The 15075-nt window shown below is 43.5% G+C and overlaps 1 protein-coding gene across 3 annotated transcripts in view; it reads left to right on the top strand.

Moving 5' to 3' along the window:
• KITLG (KIT ligand) overlaps window positions 1–7690 on the top strand; it is a 120557-nt gene extending 112867 nt beyond the window's left edge. For 2 of the 3 annotated variants that reach the window (XM_053257909.1, XM_053257907.1), the window contains one exon: window positions 1705–7690. The gene's annotated coding sequence lies outside the window, so the exon portion shown is untranslated. The remainder of the gene's footprint in view (window positions 1–1704) is intronic. The other variant, XM_053257908.1, reaches the window with a different exon arrangement.
• Window positions 7691–15075: the final 7385 nt, after the last annotated feature.

The following is a 15075-nucleotide window of genomic DNA, read 5'->3' as shown; positions in this document are numbered from 1 at the left end:
GCAGGGTTAGCAGAGAGAGCGAGCTTAGCCCGCTCTCCCCATACACGAGCACTCAGTCTGCTCCGGGCAGCCGAAGTGGGCGCCCACACAACTGCTGGCTCCGTTACGGAGCCAGTGGGGGCTGGGAGGATCAAGGGCCGCGCGGCCCCCGGAAGCTCCAGCATGCCCTGCGTGAGCGCGCAGGGCCTGCTCGAGAGACCCTTGAGCCGGGAGGCTGCTCTTAAGCCTCCTGGTCGGGGGTCTACTTGTGAGTTGCCACTCCACGGCAACACATGATTAAAAAAACCAGGTTTGCGGAGCACTCGCTCTGCAAACCCGGTTTTAGGGCAGGGGTAGTTTAGCAGGTGACCCGCTGAAGAACCACCAGGCTCACAGCCGAGCCTGGTGGTTCTCACGATGGGAGGAAATCGGGCTAGTCTCCGCTAGCCTGATTTTCTCCCATCATGTGAATAGCCCCAGTGGCTTACAAGATGAGACAGAGCTGAGTCCTGTGCTGCTGCTTGTGCCCTTTTGCAGACTGAGGAATTGGATCCTGTATTGCCATAGCTGCTACATTAGGCACCCCTAGGCTATTTCTTCTAACTGGTCATTGTACAGCCCAACTATCATGCACAAGAAGCTTCCTTGGCTCTGAGGAGATGCCTACAGCTCTTTGAGGGCCTGACCACTAGGAATTCCTGTGAAACCTTACACTGCTGTTCCAAGTATTCAATGAATATACGTGGCAAGTGCAGCAGAGAAGATTGTCCTCTTCTCTGCTTGCCAAGAAGAGGCTGCTGTAGTTAAAACTAACATTTTGCAATGTTGCATCCATGGCACATCTATAAGACTGAGCTATTAGCCACTGCACGGACAATCTCCAGTTTTCATCATAACATTCAGTTTTGGGATTCATGAAAACTAACATTAGATCTTCTTGTAATATTGAAAGAAAGCTTAACTTTTATGGAGGAACAGAGACTGAGAGAGTGATAAAAAGTAAGCACCCTGAAATTTATCTGGCTTTCTAGTGGTTGAGCTCTTGGATGACGTGGAAACTCACTGATAAAGACTGAAAGCAGCTGCTGTGCAAAACAAAACAAAAAAACTGTGCCCAAAGTTTTGTCTTAACTATGTGCACATGTGCACTTACACACACTACAGTCAACAAACTCTAGGAGAATCTAGTTCTATCATGCTGCCTTTGTTGCCCGATCCTAAATATGGCCCCTAACCCCATTCTTTCCATCATCTGCTTACTTTTGCATCAGATTAATGTCCCTGCCCACAACTCCTCTCTTTCTTGCTCACCTCCAGAATTCAGTTACAGAACACGGGTTTTGCATGCAGAAGTTTCCAGGTTCAGTCTTGGCATCTCCTGGTAAGGCCCTGTAGAGCTGCCACTAGTCCATGTAGACAATATTGAGTTAGATGGGCTTGGTACAAGGTAGCTTCATTCATATCCTTCAGCCCTGCCCCTCTGCCTTCTTTGCTGACATACTGTCATTACTGTCTCTCTCTTTTTCCATACTTGTATTCATGGCAAAGTGTCACTGCCACAAACATACAGTAATACAGTATAAGATGTGTTGAAAAGTATTCCAAGTGAGAAGCACGCTTATTATTGTTTAAAAATGTCTCTTATTAATTTGTGAAAGTGAGCATTTTTCAGCAATATGCCCTCTAAAAACCACTGGGTTTTTCCCCCTCTCTTTCCTCTACCAGGCAGCTAACAGTTTCATGTTTGCTTCATAAATGAAGCAGCTTTAAGCATATTTGTATTCCTTCCGAAGTGACAGACTGAGTCTGCATCTGTTGTTGCTGCCCGTGACTCCATATTGAGAATATAGAGCTGTGGACAAAGAGTGTGCTACTGTGAAACCAACGTTGAATTAGACATCATCAAAGAAGAGCCTGCAATGAGGGACTGTATTGTATAAGCAGACACATGTGTTGCTTTGCACCGTGGAATTTGCAGTGGATTTTGTCAAATGCATGAGCAAATGATTCTGGATTTATGCAACCCAACCCCAAATGTCACAAGGGAGTTTGCATTTTGTGTACAAATGGAGACTCTGAAGAGGAGGAACATGCAGAAATGAGTGAGAATAGACAATCTACAGCACTGTACATAAGACTTATAAGGTTATGCAGTGGACTACTGTGCTAGTTTTTCTTTCATCTGAGGAACTGGGTTCATATTAAGGGAAGGTTGTGTGTGAAATAAGATTGGATGTCTGTCAAGCTGTAAGTGAAATTGTATTCCATATCACAGAAAGCCAACATGCACTTTGGCAGAGCTTTCGTATCCATTCAAGACAAGTATACATTGGATCACATAACAAGGAAATTGTAATAGGATGGAACACTGACTGCTGGGAATAGGGAGATTCCCATGAGTTCCAATGAAGAAAATATGAAGTCAACATCTGGAGTAGAAAATTACCAGATTTATGAACATGCAATTTTCTTCTTGACATTTACAAAAATCTGGTCATCTCGAAGATACGAAGGTTTAGTTTAGCTTGTACTGTGTGTCATTTAATATTTCAAATAAATATTAAAAATAATAAGCTTTTCATCACTTGGCATACTCCAATAAATATATTTCAGCTCAAATAAAAAGGAAAATGTTCTTCTGAATAATTGTCAGTGTCTTGATATTATTTGTAACAAAGACATGGACAGCAAATCCAAGGCTGAAAATAAACTAAATTGTTATGTATAAATTTTGAAGGGGGGCACCCAAAAATACTGAAAATCTATGTAGAATGAACTTAAGTTGTTTCCTGAAAACAGATGCATGGGACTGTGTGTTCTGTGAAATGGTTGGATTGCGCCATGTTCCAAACTACTAATCCAATAATAAGCTTAAGCTACTATGTTTGTTTAACTGTGGTTAAAAATGCTCATTTACAATACATTCATAAATGTATCTATGCTTAAGAAATACTTTATTTAAACTTAAAAGATTTTCACAGATTTATTTATTTATTTTCATATCTTTCACAAGCTCTTAAAAGTAATATATGAAAAGCTGTAGAATATATTTAGAACTGATTTAAAATTCAACACAAATTTGGCATTTATTTCCTGTGAATTGTTTTTGGCTAGCAGTGATGCTTTCTAAGGTGTCAAGACTACTGCCCCAGTCAAGAAGAGAGATCTGCCTGCATTCACAATGTGGATGCCCATTTTGTGTGCAATCGCCATCCACATTATGGTGTTGATAAACTGAACTGACTATGTGATGACTGAAGCCACCAGCTCTTGTGTGACTGCAGCTATAGCTGAATTGGGGCCTACGATGGTGACTTTTCAACCTTTTTAGTCACTTATTTGAAGTCTCTGTACAGCAGAAGAGAGAAATAGAAAGATTGGCTTGAATATGTTCTGCTACAGGTCCTGACAAGGAGGAAACCAGAGCTTCAGTCAATAGCAACATGCACCAATAAATCTCTAAACGCTCTATAAACATGCACAAGACTTCACATTCCAGCAAGGGTTCTAAAGGAAGATTATGTGTGTAATTTCGGAAACCTGCCTGTAACTTTCAGAAGGGGACAAAGAACATATTTGTTTTTTGATCAATATGGCTTTGAAGGCAATATTGCAAACTTGTTGGAATTTATAGTGCAAATCGTGCAGATCTTAAGTTAATACTGCAGAGTTTAAAACAATGCCACATTCTCTTTTAGCCTTAAAACAGACCAAGACAAATTTTAAGGTCAAGAGGCATTCACGGAGCCAACTAGAAATTCCAAGTATACTCCTCCTGGCATTACTATGCTTGCATAACCATCATTGTTCTTGTTTTGAATGTAAATAACCTCCATTAGCACAAAGTGTAACAGCATCCCGTCAAAACTGAAGCTGAATAATCATTTTGACAGTTAGTAACATTTCATTGGCTTTTTCTGCTTGAGAGGTTTGGTTGAGTGGTTTGGGCCTTCTCAGTTAAATATCACAATATCTGAAGAGTACATCACTACTTAGGATTGCCAGTGCCAATCAGTAAACTGATTTTGAAAGTCCTGTGTTTATTTGGCTTCTTGTTTTGGTTGTGCTCACAGTTCATCCTCCTTTTCTAGAAAACTAAAGTGACCTATGGACAGATTTTAAGTCCCAAGTTGTGCCAGAGTAGCTTAAGGGTACTGATTCCACTACAAGGGCAAAACTGGTGTCCTTGTGCCAGAGCTAGTATTCAGCCCTGTCACAGCAGCCGTGAAGTCAATGTGGCATGATCAAGTTCAGTGCAATCATGTTATCCACTGTGCTTGCTTTAATAATAGACTGCAATTATTCATGACAAGCTGGGAAGCTTTGGGAGTCACAAGAGTCTGGGCATCTACACACAGCTGTTGGGGCTTGTAAAGAGCCCCACCCAGTTTAGAGCAGTGGCAGGACAGATGAACAGAGCCTCTGCTGGGCTCTGCAACCCTCACTCCCACATGAACACTGCAGTGGCAAACTTGGTGCTGCAAAGGCCTCCAAGAATCAGGAGAGCCTTCCCACAATACCCAGAGGCTATTCACACAATGGAAGGAAATCGGGCTAGTGGAGGCTAGCCCGATTTCCTCCCATCGTGAGAACCACCAGGCTTGGCTGTGAGCCTGGTGGTTCTTAAGCGGGCCACCCACTTAAGTAGCCCGAAAGTTAAACCAGTTTTGCAGAGCAAGCACTCCACAACCCCGGTTTTGTTGCTCGTGAGTTGGCGCGGCTCCGCAGCGTGGCTACTCACGAGGAGACCCCTAACAGGAAAGCTGAAAAGCAGTCTCCTGGCTCAGGGGTCTCTCCAGCATGCCCTGCATGCTCATGGGGGGCATGCTGGAGCTTCCGGGGGCCACGCAGCCCCCAAACTCCCCAGCCCCCGCCGGCTCCATGACGAAGCCGGCAGTCGTGTGGGCAGCCTCTGCGGCCTCCCAGAGCAGACTGTCTGTTCATCTGTGGGGAGAGCGGGCTTAGCCCGCTCTCCTCGCAAACCCTGTCATGGCTCTTCTCACGGATTGTGAGAAGAGCCTCACAATGTGGCCAGAATAAGGGCAACATCTCATTACAGCACAGCTATGCTCTGACTGACCATGTGGAGGCAGGAGGTGGGGCAAACCCCATTCAAGCCCTTACAAGCTGGCAGTCAGAGACAGGATTGTGCAAAGTGGCTCATACACTGAGCAAAGCCACTCCAGCCACAAGTCTTTCTTTTAAACATGACAATCAGCTGCCAAAACCCGAAAATGGTGAGGTAAGCAGTCACACGATCACCACACCCAGATTCCAGGAACCCTGCTGTCCACTGACCTGGGTTAAAACTGATGGATAGAAACAGGGTTACTCTGTTTTTGCAAACCTGGGTTTGGGCCCTTAGCCCTTGTTCACACACACTCATAACCCCGGTTTGCCTACCCCTAACCTGGTTTAGTGTGATCATGTGAAGAGCCTCTCTGAGGCCCTACACATGATCAGTGTGTAGACTCTGAGGGGAGACGAGCAGGGAGCCGTCCCTGGGCAGCTGGATCGACCACCCACATGATTACTGGCTCTATCATGGAGCCGGTAGGCGCGGTGGGGATCAAGGACTGCCCGGTCCCTAGAAGTCCCAGGATACCTTGAGGCCAGGGGGCTTGTTGGAGCCCCACCCGACCCCGGTTGGGAGTCTCCTCATAAGTAACTGTGGCACGGAGCTGCACTGTGGCAGCTCACAATCACCAAAACTTTTAAAGGGGTCATATTTACTGAGGTTTGCTGTCGGGAGCCACACAGCTTCCATGGCAGCACACGACCACGGGAGTACCTTAGCCCGCTTTCCTGCAGTTGTGAGAATCGCCTCTCTGTGTTTGTTCCCACAGGCCAAACTGCTGTGTATGGGTGGTGATTTTCGTGACTATTTCTTTAAAGGAAAATTCACATCATCAAGGACTGGGGGAGGAGCTTTCATTGGGCAAGATGAGGCAGTAGTCTCAAAAGTATTGGGGCATCAGTGGGGAAGCAAGATGTCGTTGGCTGGCTCACCTGCCTCCTGTTGCCAACCTTGCTGAGTTGGTCCTCTGCCCCCTTCACATCAGCAGTGACATCTTCCACCACCTGGCTCAACATGTACTCTCCTCCCTCCCTCCCGCTCCACTGTTGGGTTAGTAATGAAAATGGAAAGAAGTAGAAGTACTGCCCTCCCACTGTTTCCTCTATCCATTACTAGCCCCACAGCAGCATACAAGGGAGGCAGAAAGGGGCATAGTAGGTCATGTGTCACTGCTGGGAACGAGAAGGAGGATATCTGTGCACATGCCTCGCCAAGTAGTGATAGCTATTCCCATCACACACACACACAAAAAAGGAGACATGTACTGGGGAGGCAGCATTAAGTGCCCTGTTTCATTGATGTCTTGGGCTGCCACTGAGCAAAAAGAAAGAGCAACCATTTTTTCAACAAAGTCAAACTTGGCTTATAAAAGCACAAACTGAAGATCACTTGACACCCATTAGTTACCCTTTAATTATCTTTTTATATGCAGAATCAGAATTAGAACAGGGTGAGGTTTCCCCCCCTATTCTTTTAATGCATGTTTATCAGAGAAGTGAAGATGTGCATCAGGGTTAGTGGTGTGAGGACAAAAGCAGGGTGTGCCTGAGCTTATCAGGATTATTTAACCCTGAATAAGGCACATGGGAGAATCTGTCTTACTCTTCAAAAGTAAACCTTTTTAAAAAAACTTAACTTCCTAAACTTAAATCTAAAAAGTTAAGCCCAATTGATTGCAAGTTCTCATGGCATTAAAAATTGTTTATGCTAAGTCACTGGTGTGTGTGTGTGTGTGTGTGTGTGTGTGTGTGTTTATTACCTTTTGTGGGAATAGAAAGCAGCTATTGGTAGACAAATTCCAATGTCCGATTTTTAAGGGTGTTTACTTGAATAAATTAATGATACTTTTTCACTGCAAGTTTGTTTTAGATCTGTGCTTAATACACATGTGCCATACCATGCCATGTATATTTACTTTAAATTTGGAATGTGGTGAGCCTGTCCAGACTATCCGTTCTGTACATTATGCAATGGGCTGGTTCAAACAATATGGCACAGCAGCACATATTAACAGGAAAGGATATCCCCAGACATCCCAGCACCCTCTGGTATGTCCTTTAATTGCTTGTGAGAGCTGTTCATCTGAATGGCCTCTAAACATGTGTTCCAGACACTCCCAGGGCAGGAGACCCTTCTTATTCACTTGTGCTGTAAGGTGGTATCCTTTGAACTGGTCCAGTGTTAATTCCCAAATTCTCAATTCAATTAGCTGAAACTATTCAAAGGTAGCTTTTTGATTTAAGCAATAGCTAGCCCTGCATCACTAGAAATGTTACTAAGGTGTTTTTCTAAAAAGAAGAAGAAGAAAAAGAAAAAGCTATGTATAAATAGTTATTAAATATATTTAAGTCCTTGGAACATGAAAACTTTCGTCTCTTCCTTATTAGGCAACCATTTGCTGACTGTATCATAGGTGAGAGTGAGTTATATTTTGATGTGAACATCAATACAATCTTGTGTATCTGTAATCTGATTGAAGATTAATCAAAGTTTATAAAATGTAATGTGTATGTATAATATGTGTCCTCTTAAAAATAGATGTATACCTTTGTCCTTTTTTATATTGGTTGAATCTGGAATTACATTATATACATATACTTTATTGTTCTAAATAAAGAATTTTATGCACTGCTATTGAATGAAAGCATTGAATTGTATTGTTTTCACTTAACTCATAAGAGGATTCTTACTGGGGAAACTCAACATTTTTTAAAGGTCAGTATCCCTTCTTCTGTACACATTGAAAATGTAGTGAGCTACTGTACTACTAGGAATCACTACTGCACAGCAATTAAGGGAGAAGGAGACCCAGGATTTTCCAGTTGCAGGCAACAAACATGGGGATGGAGCCCAATGCCTCTGGTACAGTGACAACCCTACAGGTTGGTTCTGATTCAGCCCAAGGAAGTCACTAGTAGGCACAGTCCACTAGAGGTTTATGTGCTGGTTCATGAAGCACTGCACTAGCCTGAATTATATTACCTTAGATACTCCTAAAAAGCTATTCTTCCTCCATGGATGGATCTATCAGTGGCTATTAATCATGGAACCTCTTGAATCAAAGGCTGTATGCATCTGAATGCTTGTTGCTGAGGGCAACAGTGGGGAGGGCTATTGCCCTCATGTCTGGTTTTGGGCTTTCCCGAAGCATTTAGTTACCTACTGTGGAAATATATATAGATGCTGGGCTAGATGGGCTTTGGGTATGATCCAACAGGGTCTTGAGTTATTATGGCTTTTTCAACTTCATTGCTGCTGCTGAGCAATGATGCATGAAAGATGCCCAGACTTTTCCTTGATACTAGTCAGTGTGCATTCCTGCAAGAGCCATAACAGCATGCATTCCCAGGTATCCAAACACAAAGTGGTAGGCTGGTTGTGTTTAGTCATGGTGTAGTTCCATCTCCAGCTTGGAGACTCTCCCAGCCAGGAGATCTGCCACCCTTCATCTTGAACAGATGCTGTCCGTGGAATTCTTCCTTGCCAGCAGATTTATTCCAAAGGAAGTAGACAATGTTCTGAGTAATGTCTGTTTAGACTTTGCATGGAACATTGCAAGTAATCAAGTCTCCTTTTTAATAAGGGACTTGCTTCCTGCAACCACAATTAATCAGCGGCTCCGCATGGAATGTGGTTCTTTAATGTGGTTCACTAGCTGTTCTTTAAAAGGGGCGAGGGTGCAAACACATTAAGGAAGAAGGTATCATATAGCGTGTTACACCAGCATGTTTCCCACCCCACAAAAAAATGTTACAAGGGAACAAACTTCTGCAAAGTGGAAGGGAGGATGCCAGACCATCTTCAACAGAATCATAGAACTGAAAACTTTTTCACAATTTAGGTTAGTATTCATATTCTCACCTATACACCAGACTCCCATATGATGCAAAACATCACAGCTGTGTGCCTTTTATTACTCCTGCATCAGGTTTACATTTAGTGAGAATAGATTCCAGTGACTCAAACATAATTCTAGCCAACATGCTAACATGGAATGTGTTCCATGTGAGCTATTAAAAACCATCTTTTCAGGACATTTCCAAAGCATAAGACCTGAGGATTTTATCCTGTTTTACTTAGGCACTCTAGTTCTGCAGAGTTATACTGTAACTTTCAATATACAAGCATCTCCTTCACCATGCATTATTTACACATTAACGGTTAGAAAGATTTCAGACATCAAAATAATGATAAAGTAGCTGAAACTCCCTGGTAATATACACTGAGACATGGACTAGCATCCACTCTGTTATGTTTTTACACAGATTGGCGGACATGATGTGCTACCTAGAATCTCCATAACGTTTCACCTCAGAGCCTCTGCAGATGTGGAACCAGATGTGATTCTGTTGTGCAAGCAGTGCTACTGCAGTTTTCACCATTGTGGTGAATGAGGAAAACTAAGGTAGTTCTGCTTGTACAACCACTCATTCACAACGGCCTAGAAAGAGAATGCAGAGCCTGTGTGCTCTTAGGCAATGCACCCCCCCCCCGGCGCAGTGGCAGCAACACGCTCCCTACCATCTTGCTTATTTCCTCTCCTGCTGGCCATGGTGGCAGTCCCCCCCCCAAAAAAATGGAGTACCCCATTCAGTGCACCACTGGGGAACAGGAGAACTCTGCTGCTGGACCCTTCCACCACCCCCACCATTTCCATCGGGTTTCATGTTCTCTCTCTCTCTCTCTCTCTCTCTCTCTCTCTCTCTCTCTCTCTCTCTCTCTCTCCCACACACACAGCCTCTCTGCGCCATGCACATGCCCAGTGTGGCAGCCCCAGGAGTGGCTGCCTAGCGGTTGAGGGGAGGGGAGCGAGGTGGTCACCTAGAGGAGCGAGGCAGCCCCAAAATCAGGAGTTGTGCAGGTTCTTCTGACCCGTGCACTCTGTTATTGCTCCGACCCTTCTCATTCAGAATAGTATCGAACAGCCCTGGGGCAGAGTATTATGAAGATGGTAGGCTGCATTTCATGTCAACCACCAACAACCATCCGAGAGAGAGAGAGAGAGAGAGAGAGAGAGAGAGAGAGAGACTATCTGGCCAGGTTCAAATATTTCCCTGCATGGGCCTAAATCACTGCCATATGAATATGAAATGTATTGATTTATTTGATTTATTTATATGCCACCCTTCCAAAACTGACTCAGGGCAGTTTACATCAAAATAAAAACAAATAAAATCAATTAATTAAAACTAAATCAATTAAACAAAATCATTTTTAAACATTCAAGTCATTAACATTAAAATATTTTAAAACCAACATTAAAAATTTTAAGCCATGAATCTAATTAAAAGTGGCTCTTGGCAGGTTTTTGCTCCCTGTTGCAGCCCCTTGTGCTTCATCAAATGTGTCACTAGAAAGTCCCCTCATTGGATGGCTTTTCAGGGGACTACTCTGTGGAGGAGGAAGCCTGAGAAATCCTGGTGCGCATGCAGGAGCAATTCTGTGGTCCTTTGAATGCTAGCCTCTGTTCAGCAGAAAATAGAATTATGAATGCAAAATACTTGTTATCAGGATACAATCAACACAGGGTGCAGGGGCAGGGTGTTCTTCAGAATGTTGATTGCTGCCTACAAAACCTTACCACTTGGAGGCCATTCACATGACCACATTTAGATTACTTTTCATACTGTGTTGCACTACCCAACTTTTAGGGTTGTGTATGCATCTGGGTAGATCACTGCATCACTGATAAAGCAGCATGATAATGATTTTTCTACAGCTCACCACAGGCTTATGTGAAGTTTGGAATGTCTTAGTGAAATTCCAGGGTGATTGGCAAACATCCAGAAATCTATCTTTGGGCTTGTGTTGGGAAAACTAGCTCAGAAAGGAACAGTTTCGCTTGGGTTTTAATATGCGCAAAGTTGTGGACTCATGAAACGACTGGACTGAGACAAGATTTAAGTTTCAAACAAAAATAAAAAGAAGATATTTATTGTAGGGAGGGGTACAAAGGAGAGAAATGTGTGGTTAAAGCAATTTTATTTATCAACAATACATTTAACTGCAATGAGGTATTTTAGCTTAAAGTCCTAATTGTGTAAGTTCCCAAGCAGGCAAGAGAAAGAGGTTTTCCAAGAGCGTGGGGAAAGGAGAATAGAGAGAATAGAGATAGAGTTTGGGCCCAGGGAGAGACAAATGCTCATATCACCTGGTCTGGACGAAGGACTCCTGCAACCACCTATGATCCTCATTCCTCAGGGACAGCTTGGGCCAAGGTGGGTGCAAGAAGGTTGGCGAGATTAGTTGGTAAGGGCAAATCCTGGAGGGTGCTTCCTCTGCAGAACCAGCTTCCTGTGTTAGCAAGGAAGACTGGGCAGATCAGGCTGGGCAAGAAAGCCGATCCGGAGAGTGGCACGAAGTACTGAACACAGCCTTGCATGGTGGCCTGTGGATCACCCCAAAAGCAGCTGGTAACTCCAAGGTAGCTGGTGCATAGAGAGCATGCAAATCACAAGGAGCACACTGGATCATGTAATTGGGACTTCTTATACCCAAATACATAGCCTCAGGGCACATTCCAAGTGGCCATTTTTATTATTAGTAGTAGTAGTAGTAGTAGTAGTAGTATTTATTCGATTTCTATACCGCCCTTCCAAATATGGCTTAGGGTAGTTTACACAGAGAAATAATACATAAATAAGATTCTAAAAAGGAACATCAGATAGACACCAGCAACAGTCACTGGAGGTACTGTGCTGGGGGTGAATAGGGCCAGTTACTCTCCCCCTGCTAAATACAGAGAATCACCACGTTAAAAGGTGCCTCTTTGACAAGTTAGCAGGGGTTTGTTGTTTGATGATGCCCACCCGCTGCTGGGTGCTCCTGTCACCTGGCTCTGTGGCTGCTTGGGCTGGGGAGTGGGGTATAAGGGTGCCCTTGCACCCTTTTGCCTCAGTATTCGCCTGGGAACAAAACCCGATCTACTCCGATGCAGAGCACTGGGATTGTGATGGATCCCAGCACTCCAAACTACCAGCCCTACTGGTCATATGAATGACCTCCCCCCCGCTGTCCTTTTTTTGGGGGGGGACGGGGGGGTAGGTAATCCTATTGTCAATCAAGGTATGCCAAAAATGTTAGCAGGAATTGATTTCAAAACAAAACAAGGCCTACACGCTAGCTCACCCCTGCATTTTTGTTTTGTTTTGTTACAGATTTATTTAGTTCATCTTCAACAACTTGGACAGAACAGAGGACCAACTCTATAAACAAGTGCTGCCCTCCTGACCTGTAGCCCTTTCTGGTAAATCCTGTGGAAATAGAGTCGTGCAGATTACATTTTTTCCAGACATATGTGAGATCTTGGGCTTCCTGCCAGTCATGAACACAAGGGGCAATCGCTTGCTCGCTCGCGCTCTCTCCCCCCCTCCCGCCTTTGGCAAAATGAGGCATTTTCTTGAGCTCATGATTCTTTGAAGACTATACGTGTCCCTTTGTATGCAGCCTATTGTGTCATGATGAATGAAGCACAATAGTAAAATAGGCCCAATTAAAGCAGCTGAAAGGCAGAATGTGTGACTTGTATCAGTTTAAGTGGCCACAGCACAAATGCCAAAAAGTCTGCATGTTAGAAATTCCTCCACCTCATATAGTGTACTTTTGAATGCCTTTTAATACTTAGGCTTATCTGACTGAAATAATATCAGGACTTCTAGAATGAATGCCTTTTAAAAATACAGTGCTTTCTGCCCTTTAGCTCTTTTAACATATCCAAGAGTGGATCAATGGATCATCCTGAAACCTACCTCCTCCTATTAAAATTTTTTCACCTTTCCAGTTATTTAATTTTGAAATGTCATCCCTGGTGACCTTTGTGCTTCATGTAATCGTCTATGCAGTTCTGTTGGCTGTGTGGTAGAGAAATGAACTTCCACATCTAGGCTGAACCAGATACTCCACAGAAATGCCCAGTTCACCTGATCTTCCTCCCTCTGCTTTTGAGAACCACATAAACTGGGCTTCTTCAAGATCAAGTGTGGGTATGGTGCAACCAGCTCACAGCTCAGTTCAGGCCAGGTCCATTACCTGTTGCTGGAGGGTATGTGAGTAAAATTTCTCCTCCACTACACGCACAACAGAGTCCACCATGGTGAACATACTGGGCCACAGCCATTGAGCAATCACAATATACACATTCCCGGTTCTTGAGGTGACTATAAAGTGGCAGATTTGCGGCCTCAAGCAAGCCTACTGGATGCCTGAAAAAAAGAACTTTTTAAAATAATAGATGAGGGAAGTATCAAGCAGTTAACTTACTGCAGGACATGGCTGGCAGGATGCAAACTGCCCTGAGGCTTTGCATTTAATGGGCCTGGTATACAGTATACAGTACTACTCCTACAATAGCTATTGCTTGACAATTGACATTTGAGGGCATCCTAAAATGTGAGTTATGACTTGAAGTGATCTTTTAAAGAGGGTTGAGGGGATTGTCATAAACAAAGACTGTAATAACTGAAGTACAGCTGTATTTTTTAAAATACTGAGATGATAAAAAGCACCCAGTTTTTGAAGGAGGGGGACCTAAACAATTAGTAGAGAAAGAAAATCATATCAAGCTTCTAAAAGCCAATAAATAAATTGAATTAAAGTATCAAAGCAGATAAAAAAATAAGATTAGTGCTCTTTCAGCAACAAATGCACTCACCTAATTGTTTTCTAATAAACGTAATGCAGGGTCTTGCATAGTATTCAACTGGGAGAATAATGAATCAGTGTGGGATGGTTTTTGTAAACCTCTGACAAAAAAATCAGCTAGACCGTGCTGAAGATTTTATTCCAAGGCTACTACAAAAGCACAGATATGACATTTATAGTTTTCAAGAGACCATAAAGGATAAAATATATGAGTTAAGGGACTGTGCAATACACATGGCACCATTTTCCAATTTGCAAATGGGAAAAAAGCCAGTAAAGCTATTGGCAAGTTTATGTGAAAGAATTTTATAGGTTTTTAAAAGAGAACTTTTGGAAAGTGGGTTGCAGTTTTTCAAAGCTCTGTTTAGACATGTCCAAATTTCAGAGTGGCAAATAGCTCTCATTTCATTAAGAGAAACTTCCTGTTTGGTCCTTGAAACTTCAGTCCACTCATTGCATTCCAAAATAAAGGTTCAAACACGTATATTTTGGCACACATGAAACTGACTGTACTATACAATGCTGAGAAACAACAGTAATATGACTGAAGGACAAATTGAATTCCACTGAAATAAATGTTCACATATAACCAAGACATACTGGCATTTTAGGCAGAATCAAACAATCTGTCCAGACCCCATTCTTCCTAATAATTAAGACTAACGGTATGTATAATACACTAGACAAACACAGATTTGAGTCCTTTTTCAGTAAATAGAATGTATTTCTATTTACACAAGGAGCTGACCCTTTCCCTCTGTAGCCCCTTTAGCACACAAAAATCTGCTCTGGAGAACGTTGAAGGATCAAAAAGAAGAGGCCATGTGCCCTGGGGGATCAGTGGTCTACATACAGCACAGCACCCTGCCAATCCACAAGTGGGGCATGAGTGCTGCTTGTGTGTCTCAAACCGTGTCCGTGCTGCTAAGAAGCTCATAGAGGTGCCGTGATGATTTTGAAGCAATGAGCCTCCCGTTATTCTCAATGGGATACTTGTCACTACAATGATGACATTTTGTTAGTCAAAATGAGTCTCTGAGAGCTTGTTAGCAGCATAGAGACAGTTTGGAGAGGCACAGAACAAGCCAGTGCACCCTACATGGCCATACCTTTAATAAGACAAAGGGAGACCAATGTCTCTTGGCCCACAGCCTCTGAGGGGCCCCCAAGGGATGGTCATCCGGAGCCCCACACTCCAAGAGGCTCCAAGGCCAAGCAGCCTGCCCCTGCTTGCTAACATGCTGCTCACTTTCTCTGTAGTCACTGCAGCTGCAGGAGCAGCAGGCAGAGAGGCAGCAGCTCAGCTCACCATTCTGGGGGCGGATCAGGGTATGTGTGTGCAAGGAGTGGACATTTGCACTCCCTGTGAGTTTTGATCT

Source organism: Hemicordylus capensis, chromosome 5 (assembly GCF_027244095.1).
Source record: "Hemicordylus capensis ecotype Gifberg chromosome 5, rHemCap1.1.pri, whole genome shotgun sequence".
NCBI lineage: Eukaryota > Metazoa > Chordata > Lepidosauria > Squamata > Cordylidae > Hemicordylus > Hemicordylus capensis.
The sequence above is the reverse complement of the archived record's forward strand: the minus strand, read 5'-3'. Positions and strand labels throughout refer to the sequence as shown.